Here is a 10,648-nt window from a genome sequence, read left to right as displayed (position 1 = left end):
CCCTGCATTGGACAGCAGCCCAGGGTTTCAGTATTCTACCATTATGACATTTTCTAAGTGTTCTTGGAGAACATGTGTCCATGATGATGTAGAGGAAAAAACACCAGGATAGATAAATCTGAGTTCTTCCTTCTTGGTCATTTAACTGCTGTCTAACTTTGCATGAGGGATTCAATATTAATAACCTCAGTTTTCCCTTCTGTAAAATGGGAATATCACAGCTTCCATCTTGTATGAGTTTATAATACTCTGAACATGAAGCAGCTAGTACAGGTCTGGCACACAGGAGGTGACAATTAAATGCTAATCTCCCTCTTCCCTATCTTTGGCTACGCTGAATCTTCACTGCTGCACGTGGGCTGTTCTCTAATTGTGATGCGCAGGCTTCTCATTGCAGTGGTTTCTCTTGTTGCAGAGCACAGGCTCCAGGGCACACAGGCTCAGTCGTCGTGGCGTGTGGTCTTGGTTGCTCCACATGTGGAATCTTCCCCAGACCAGGGATTGAACCCATATACCCTGTGCATGGGTTCCTATCCACTGTACCACCAGGGAAGTCATATGATTCTTAATAACCCTAGAATTCCAGGCAATTTGAAAGCCCCGCTTCTCTTTTATTTCCTTGAGGGTTAAAGAGAAGGCAGTCCTATGTCAGTGGTGTAGGGCTGTGATTCTCAACGTGTGGCAGCATCAGTATCTCCTGGGAAGTTGTTACCTGTGCACATTCTCAGGCCCCACGCACCCTGTTTGAGTCATCAAATTGGGGGTGTGGTAGAGCACAGCAATTATGCTTTTAGTAACTCTGCAAATGCTTCTGATACTCTGTCCAGTTTCAGAACCACTGGGACAGGGTAAGGAAGAGTACAGGCTCTGGAGCTACATTGCTTGGAGTCAATTGCTCTCCGCCTTCCATTAGTGTGCGCCTTTGGTCACATTAAGTGACTTCTCTGGACTTTCTCAGGCTTCTCCAGTGGCTCAGCTGGTAAAGAACCTGCCTGCCAACGTAGGTGATACAAGAGATGCGGGTTCTATGCCTGGGTCAGGAAGATCCCCTAGAGTAGGAAATGGCAACCCATTCCAGTATTGGAGCCTGGAAAATTCAACAGACAGAGGAGCCTAGGGGCTACAGTCCATGGGGTTGCAAAGGATCGGACACAGCTGAGCGAGGGAGCAGAGCACACTGGACTTTCTTAGCCACTGACTGGGAATTAGATCACATCTGCCCCTGAGAGAAGGCTGTTGAGAAGATTAACTGAGGCAGTTCTCATGAAACCTTGAGACAGTCTTGTAGTTTAGTGCCCTGTTCTCAGCTTGGCCTCACACTGAGATCACCTGGGCACTTACAAAAAGGAAAAAAACAGAAAAACCAAAACCACCTGTAGATGTATATTTATTTCAAAATAAAAGGTTAAAAATAATTCACTGGCTCTTGGGTCCCACCCCTGGAGATTGTGATCTGAGTCTAGGGTGTTCAGCTCATAGGTCTAGGTTTTGGGAAGCTCCCCTGCTGATTACAATGCACAGAAAAGCCCAGAACTAGAAGTTCCGTGTCTTGGGGACAAGAATCTGGAACTAGACTAGCTGGCTACTAACTCTGTAAATGGCCATCCCATTTATAAACAGAATGATCCGAGACAAGTTCTCAAGCTCCCTGTGAGCTCGAGCTGGGGGCGCAGTCATCAGTCAGTGACTTATCAGCCACGCCCATCATCATCATCTATAAGCAGCTGACTAACAGATTTTTCAGTGTGGGCAGAGACTTCAGCCTTCCTTGTTCAGAGATCAAAGTCTCCACTTGCTGAAAGTGGGGGAAGATGATTCTGATGTGTTGTTTTCTGCTCTCTTATTGTCCAGGTGCCGTCCTCACTGGGGCTGAGTTTCAGGATCAGGGCTTTGTGGGTTTCCGCTCCCCACCGGGAGATCCCCACTCGGCCACGTTGCTAGAAGTGAACCGTGTTTCCCCCATCACAGGGTTAGCTATCAGGACTTTATGTCCTCAGTGTGAAGCTCTGGGGAGAACACATGTATGACATTGTGACACAGGGTTCACAAAGAGGAAAAATTTCTTAGAGCCTGAAGGAGGACAGTTTTTAAAAGAAATTAACTGAATGTGAATGAACACATACTTCATCATGGAATCTTAACGGTTAACTTTTATCTTGCTTTCTTTTTAAAGTCTTTATTGAATTTGTTACAATTTTGTTTCTGTTTCTTATGTTTTGGTTTTTTGGTTTACAGGTATGTGGGATCTTAGTTTCTTGACCAGGGATTGAACCCACACCCCCTGCATTGCAAGGCGAAGTCTTAACCGCTGGACTACCACGGAAGTCTCTATTTTTCTTTCTTCTCTCTGGCTGATGGGGGATATACTTATACAAATAGTATTTAGTAAAAATAACACTTTTTACCTGCCTCTTGAGAAACCTGTATGCAGGTCAGGAAGCAACAGTTAGAACTGAACATGGAACAACAGACTGGTTCCAAATAGGAAAAGGAGTACGTCAAAGCTGTATATTGTTACCCTGCTTATTTAACTTCTTTGCAGAGTACATCATGAGAAACCCTGGGCTGGAAGAAGCACAAGCTGGAATCAAGATTGCCGGGAGAAGTATCAATAACCTCAGATATGCAGATGACACCACCCTTATGGCAGAAAGTGAAGAACTAAAGAGGCTCTTGATGAAAGTGAAAGAAGAGAGTGAAAAAGTTGGCGTAAAGCTCAACATTCAGAAGACAAAGATCATGGCATCCAGTCCCAACACTTCATGGCAAATAGATGGGGAAACAGTGGAAACAGTGTCAGACTTTTTTTTGGTCTCCAAAATCACTGCAGATGGCGACTGCAGCCATGAAATTAAAAGACTCCTTGGAAGGAAAGCTATGACCAACCTAGACAGCATATTAAAAAGCAGAGACATTACTTTGCCAACAAAGGTCCATCGATGCTATGGTTTTTCCAGTGGTCATGTATGGATGTGAGAGTTGGACTCTAAAGAAAGCTGAGCACCAAAGAATTGATGCTTTTGAACTGTGGTGTTGGAGAAGACTCTTGAGAGTCCCTTGCACTGCAAGGAGATCCAACCAGTCCATCCTAAAGGAGATCAGTCCTGAGTGTTCATTGGAAGAACTGATGTTGAAACTGAAACTCCCAATACTTTGGCCACTGATAAGAACTGACTCATTTGAAAAGACCCTGATGCTGGGAAAGATTGAAGGTGGGAGGAGAAGGGGACGACAGAGGATGTGATGGTTGGATGGCATCACCAACTCAATGGACATGAGTTTGGGTAAACTCCAGGAGTTGGTGATGGACAGGGAGGCCTGCAGTCCACAGGGTCGCAGAGTCAGACACAACTGAGCAACTGAACTGAACACTTTTTAAAGTTTTTTATTTTTTGTTTTGATGTGGACCATTTTTAAAGTCTTTATTAAATGTGCTACAATACTACTTCCCTTCTATGCTTTGGTTCCTTGGTTATGAGGCATGTGGAATCTTAGTTCCCTGACCAAGGATTGAACTTGCACCCCCTGCATTGGAAGGCAAAGTCTCAACCAGTGGACCCCAAGGAAATCCCAGTAAGTATTATTTATTGAGGTAGAATTAACAAATAAAAATTTTATATATGTAAGGTATACCACATGATGTTTTAGTATGTGTACATCATGAAATGGTTACCAAAATCAAGTTGATTGACATAGCTACCACTCACATGGCTACCATTTGTGTGTGTGTGTGTGTTTCTGTGTGTGTGTATGGTGAGAACACTTGATATCTACTGACTTAGCAAAATTCAAGTACACATTCTCAATTGGAATAAAAACGACATTTCTGAGCTTCCCTTGTGGCTAATTGAGACCATGTCATATCTAGCACAGGGGATTTAAAGAGAAATGGAAGGTACAGCTTTTCTCAACCTTCTTCTTCTCTAGAATTTAAACATGAAGGTTAGAGAACCAGCAGTCACCTTGGACAATGCTGTGACTTCGGGGAAATAACCCACATAGAGTAACATGGCCCCTGACGTGGCAAAGACAGCCAGCCTGACCGCTTGCTGCTGGACATCTTGAAGAGAAGAGAAATCAAATTCTTACTTGTTCAAGCCACTGTTATTTGAAATTTTGTTATAGCCACACCTAATCTTAAATGATAAAATAGTCAAGTGATTTGTTCAGCTTAACATGGAAAAGAAAAAAATGAGCTTTTACAAGGTCTGAAGATGTCTTAAGCTTTAGACACTCCTCGGTCTTTTTAATTAATTTGCCTGTGCCCAGTCTTAGTGGCATGTGGGATATACTTCCTGGACCAGGGTTTGAACCCGGGCCCCTGCATCGGGAGTTCAGAATCTTAGCCACTGGACCACCAGGGAGGTCCCTCCTCTCTCCTTTTGACCTTTCCTGAATTCTTCCAGTTGGTGGTAGCTTGTTATTTCCGTGTTCCTTACCAGGGTCTCCTGTTTTGTAAGATAACTCAGTGGTTCCCCTAACAGATCTACCCTCAACTCAGTGGGGGAGGCACTAAGGTAGGATGAAGCCACGCCCCTTAGCATGGCCTCTGACACCATCTCTGTCTCAGCCCAGCTCACTCTTCCAGCCAGCCAGCTTCACACCTCAGCCTGGGCCTTCTCTCCATCTCTTCCTCCACTTGTTCAAATGCTAATGTCTTCTCTCCTAAAAGCCTCCCGAGGCTCTCACCTGTCCGCCCCATCCCCCCATTAATTGTTCCTCTGCTGCCTCCATGCCCTTTGCTGTGCCTCTAACAGATTCTGAATCTTGTTTGACCTACAGGTTTCCAGTTTCCAGTGCATGATTTTGCACCCTGAACAGATACTTGAATTCAGGAACCAAAGCTTCTGTATCTGTACTTTGTCTTGCTGAATCCACTATTTTAAATCCAGAAGGTGCTCAAGAAAATAAATATACACTGAGATGAAGGCAACTGTTAGTTGCTCTGTCCTGCCGGACTCTTTGCGATCCCAAGGCTCCTCTGTCCATGGGATTCTCCAGGCAAGAATACCGGAGCTGGTAGCCACTCCCTTCTCCAGGGGATCTTCCTGATGCAGGGACCAAACCTGGGTCTCCTGAGTTGCAGGCAGATTCTTTATTGTCTGACCCACTAGGGAAGCCCTGAGATGAAGGAAGGGGATTTGTTCACTTTTCATGTTATTAAAAATGCTTTAGTTTGCAAGTGCTTTTCATGTCCTATCCAACTCTATTAGGATTCTCCAGAGAAGCAGAATAGGATATTTGTTGTTGTTTAGTTGCTAAGTTGTGTCCAACTCTGCAACCCCACAGACCGTAGCCCGCCAGGCTCCTCTGTCCATGGGATTTCCCAGGCAAGAATACTGGAGTGTGTTGCTATCTCCTTCTCCAGAGGATATTCCCAACCCAGCAATCGAACCTGAGTCTCCTGCTAGGCAAATGGATTCTTTACCACTGAGCCACCTGGGAAGCCTAGAACATAAATACTATGTAAAATTAAATACTAAACACTGACATAAAGTCAGTACATCTTATGTTACATGATATGGAAATAAGAAAGAAAACATATTTGCTTACTATATGTAAATACAACATATTCATAACAAATAAGGAGGAAATATTCACGACAGAGTCCTTGTTTCTGTAACTAGTCAGATGGTGGCAGTGGGTATTTATAACCACCTTCTATTATTCATTCTGTGTTGAGTCCCTTGTTTATGTCACAGAAGCACGATGTCAGGGGATCAAAGTTGGCAGGCAAGTTACATTCTTCACAGCACTGGAAGCTGGGGTAAGACTCCGGGGTGAAGGTTGCAGCCTCGGTGACCTTATCTTGATCACTACAGGTAATGGTTGTAGCAATGGGTGTCTTTGCAGCACTTAAGAAAAGACATACACAGAGCATAGGATTAGAATTTTTCTTCTCAGTCCACCTGTTATAATTGTCGGGGGGAGATCTGGAAAGTTTGGGCCTGGAACCAATCAAACCCATGACACCAGCCTGAGATGAAAGCAGCTCTGCCCTCATCCCAAGTTCCTGTCCAACCCCTTCCTCTCCTAAGAGTGCCAGAAATGTAAGATCAGGTTCCAGCAAATGAGGGAGAGTGAGTTGCAAGTGCGGGTCACCCAGGTGATCACTGCAAGTCCACCAAGTACAGAGCACAACCCAGGAGGGTGCCGAGTCAGCCGCCCCCCGGGTGCTGGGAGTTACCTTTCTGCTCACAGACTGAACTTCCCTAGAATGGGAACACGACTGCTGCCTTTTTTTTTTTTTTTTTTTAATGTATTCTCCCCACTTATTACATAAAGAATCTGAGACATGGAGAAGCACAGTGCCTTGATCAACATATACAAGTAGATGAGGAGCTGGAAATAAAAACCAGGTCATTCAAAGCTTGATGCATGACTCTGTTCAACAAACATGCTGCCTCCTTGGAACGTTAATGCGTGGGAACACCACTGCTTCTGACAACCAGTCTCGCCCATATTTGAAGGCTCCTTTCCCCCAAATTTAACGCTCCCTTTTCAGATCTACACTCCCTGGTGAGGCAAACCCCAGGATCTTCACACAACTCAGCTTCCCCAGGGTCCTACAGGCCCATCCCACTGTGCCCAGAGCCAAGGACCCGCTGAGAGCTCCCCAACTCAGGTGGGGGGAACATCAGCTCAGCCCATCCTCCGAGTGAGCAGAGGCAGACTCAGTCATGCCATCTTCAGTCTGCAATCCTGTGGAATCAACCCGCTGAGAGTAAGGGAGGGCAAGGGACGGCAAAGCAGTGCAGACCCAGCAGCTGAGAACATTCTCCTTGTGAGCTCACAGCCCCAGACCAGAAGGGGTAGAAAGCCAGATTCTACCCTCCCCGCCTCAGTCCTCTCAAACCCTCCTGCTGTTCCTGACCTCACCTAGGGTGCAGCCACAGGGCCGGGGATGGCCCCGCTCAAGCATGGAGCCGCAGGACCCCATGTGAGGGGGTGTTAGCCCCTCTTACCCACATCACTCACTTTAATGTGTTGGCTACTTTGTAGTAAAGACTGATGATGACACCTATGAGCACGAAAGCTGTGATCAGTAAGGCGCTCCCAATGGCGATCATGATCTGGAGGTCAAACATCTCTCACACACCTGGGCAGAGAAGTGTGAGCCGTGAGTGTGAGTGTGAGCTCCCGCCCCCTCCCCCGCCTCCCAGTCACTTAGCAACCACAGTATGCTTCCTTCAGAGAGGGGACACGGAACCCAAACCACAGAGCCTTCCTTATGCATGGAATCTTCCCAGAAGCCTAGCATCCCAAAGTGGTCCACGTTGGGTGAAGGGTTTATTTATGGATGAAAAAGGACTGAAAGAGAAAGTCCAGAGGGAACGCAGTCAACAGAAAACTTGAGAAGAGTCTTTTCCTTTCACGGGCGGTAACATGCAGCTGTCCGTCAAAAACAAGCCCGTAGGTGAGGAAAGGGTCTTAATCCCAACCACCTGGGTCTCATGAAATACGTGTGCTGATAAGAGTCAGGATTGACCCCTTGCCCTCCAGCAAATTTAAAAATACTATCTTATGGGAATGACTCAGAGAAAGACTGTTTCAAAACATTATGCTGTGTAAGAAAATACACAAACCCGTTTTATCAGCGATTATGTCTTAAGGAAAAGGTTTTCGATTCTCCCACTGACAAGTGTCATGCCATCTCATGGTTTCAGGAGATTCACGGAGACTTTTTTCCTCATTCTGTCTCTACAGGAGACAAGAGGCCTTACTGCTCTTTTCCCCTCTCTATTCTCCCAGGAAATCGTTTGCCTGGAATAAACAATTTGCTTAACCTAACACAATGAAATTTGGGACCAGTGAGTCAGGAAAGAAGCATCAATAACTCTACTGCTAAACATACTTACTACAGTTAAATCCTCTAGATCTGGATGAAGCCCAACCGGAAAAAAAAAATTTTTTTTTTAAATAACAACAAAAAAACCCTGCAGGGAACAGGATATTTTATCAAACCTGTAATTTGAGAAAGAGAGATCGAATCATCCCTGTTAGAGGACTTAAGATGCAAGGTTGAAGAGCTCACTTTAGAAGCCCAGCCTCTCTCCAGCTCCGGTCCTATGACCCCTATTGGGCCACGGCCTGTGTGACATCAACTCTGGACACCAGCTCTTCCATGGAGTTCTGAATTCTGTTCCACGCGTAGGTATATTTTAGCCCCCACGAAACAGAAAGATCATTTTGAATCACTTAATTCTAAGTCTTTACCTTTTCAGGTCATATGTCCCTTACAATAATTTTCAGGTTTTGACTGGTAATCAAAAGCAGGTTTAAAATTTCAGTGAAAAAATAAACAGAAACGTGGGGAGCTGAAAAACACTCTTAAACTGAAGTGTGATTATAGAAGACTTTATGTTACAATAAAATTTTATTGTTACCACACAATAAAATGATGCGGAGGCATTTACTAGGATTCAAGCATATGTTCATTGACATTGGAAGATTTTCATACTTTATAAGTTAAAAGGGTTACAAATCAAAGCTGAATAGGATACCTGTTCTAAGTCAAGTGTATAAAGGTACTTGTACCCGGCCAGTCTAGTAACATAAAAAGTGGAGACTCTGGGTGCCGTTTTGTTTTTACTTGATTTTAGGCATGAGGGATCTTAGTTCCTCCAACCAGGCCTCGAACCCATGCCCTCTGCAGTGGAAGTGTGGAGCTTTAGCCAGTGGACCATCAGGGAAGTCCCTCCAGGTGCTCCTTTGATCCATTTTTTTGGTGATACCGGGGCTCCCGAGCCCCCAGCAGTGCCGCTTGAAAGAACTGGAGATCCCCCAGCTAGAGCCATGGGTGCATCTAGGTGGGAGAAGGAGTCTCTGGCCCATGTGGGCAAAGGTGACTGTTATGGTGGGATCCCCTCTGGGTTGCCAATTGGCACACCATCAGTGGAGGGGAGGAGTCTCATGACCAGGGAGTGAGCAGAGCTTGTCTCCTAGCTACAGCTGTCGGGGGGCTCCTGCACTGTCCACCTTGCCACTGGTGCTGGGCTAGCCTGGGCTTGTCAGGAGGACTTGCATTAAATTCAGGGGGAATCAACCCATGGGTTCTGTACCTTTGGAGTCTTGGGGAGTCTGACCTCCATGGGCACAGAGAACAGAGGATGGACAGAGGAGAAAGAAAGGAGTCCTGGATTCCAGGCCCTTTCCCTCCATTTACTTGATAGAATGGTTGGCAAAGTAGTTCAGCTCTCTGAGCCTGTTGTTTTTTCTCAAATGTGAAAAGATAACGAACGCTGTGTGGTCTGACGGTGGTGGTGGCTGTTAATGTGTGAGAGGTTTCGGTGCAGACAGACGTATCAATACTTTGTAAACTGTGATGCTGTTGTGAGCAGCTGACCCCTTTGATGGTGGCGCTGATCCAGCCACAGATGTGTTCTGTTCCTGAGCTTGATCCAGATGCAAAGTGTGGAAGTGAAAAGATTGATCTGATGCAACCTTCACCAGGTTCTCTGCTGGGCCCCACCACACAGATTCTGATTCATTGATTTGGGGGTAAAAGCTGAATTTGCCTTTCAACCAGTTCCCAGGTGAGGCTGATGGGATGGCTCTGGGCCGAACTGTTCCAGCTCAGCCCGTCATCTAATGAGAACCCTAAGATCTTCTGAAAGGCCCCTGTTCAGGGACTGCTTCTCCCTCTGGTGTGATTCCTTAGAATGGGTTGGGCTGTAGAACCTGCACGATTAACAAGTTCCCCAGCTGATTCTGGCAAAGCCTGCAGAACAAGTGAGTAGCAACTGACTTAACTCATCAGCCAGTCAGATGTTACGTGGTTCTACTGATCCATTCACAGCACCCAAAGCAGGATGCCAGGAAATCCTGCAAGTGAGGCCAGGAACAAAGCTCTACTCTGGTCTTCTTCCCAAGGCCCAGGGTAATCAGGTCACCCTCCTGCTTGAGCTGCTGCTAACTTGGTGCTAAAGATCTGTAGTGAAGCAGTGATGGTTTTCCTGAGCCAGACCCAGGCTACTACCTTTTCAAGCCTTTCCTCTATCTGCCATGCGTCAGATGCTTGAGTCAACCTAAACTGCTTTCAGTTCAGTTCAGTCCCTCAGTTGTGTCCGACTCCTTGTGACCCCATGGAAAGCTGCATGCCAAGAATCTGTCCATCACCAACTCCCGGAGCTTACCCAAACTTATGTCCATTGAGTTGGTGATGCCATCCAACCATCTCATCCTCTGTCACCCCCTTCTCCTCCGACCTTCAATCTTTCCCAGCATCAGGGTCTTTTCATATGAGTCAACACTTCACATTAGGTGGCCAAAGTATTGGAGTTTCAGCTTCAGCATCAGTCCTTCCAATGAATATTCAGGACTGATTTCCTTTAGGATGGACTGGTTGGATCTCCTTGCAGTCCTAGGGACTCTCAAAAGTCTTTTCCAACACCACAGTTCAAAAGCATCAGTTCTTCGGCACTCAGCTTTCTTTAGAGTCCAACTCTCACATCCATATATGACTACTAGAAAAACCATAGCCTTGACTAGATGACTTTTGTTGGCAAAGTAATGTCTCTGCTTTTTAATATGCTGTCTAGGTTGGTCATAACTTTCCTTCCAAGGAGTAAGTGTCTTTTAATTTCATGGCTGCAGTCACCATCTGCAGTCATTTTGGAGCTCCCCCAAAATAAAATTTGCCACAAGT

The 10,648-nt window shown here is 45.8% G+C and overlaps 1 non-coding gene across 1 annotated transcript; it reads right to left on the bottom strand.

The window, feature by feature from the left end:
- Positions 1 to 5,725: 5,725 nt before the first annotated feature.
- On the bottom strand, positions 5,726 to 10,104 carry LOC102411945. The gene is made up of 3 exons (XR_003106189.3): positions 7,860 to 10,104; positions 6,979 to 7,099; positions 5,726 to 5,855 (listed from the first exon to the last, which is right to left on the bottom strand). It is a non-coding gene; the product is annotated as an uncharacterized LOC102411945 (transcript).
- Between the last annotated feature and the right edge of the window lie 544 nt (positions 10,105 to 10,648).

Source organism: Bubalus bubalis, chromosome 23 (genome assembly GCF_019923935.1).
Source record: "Bubalus bubalis isolate 160015118507 breed Murrah chromosome 23, NDDB_SH_1, whole genome shotgun sequence".
Classification (NCBI taxonomy): Eukaryota; Metazoa; Chordata; class Mammalia; order Artiodactyla; family Bovidae; genus Bubalus; species Bubalus bubalis.
This window is presented reverse-complemented; position numbering and strand designations above follow the sequence as displayed.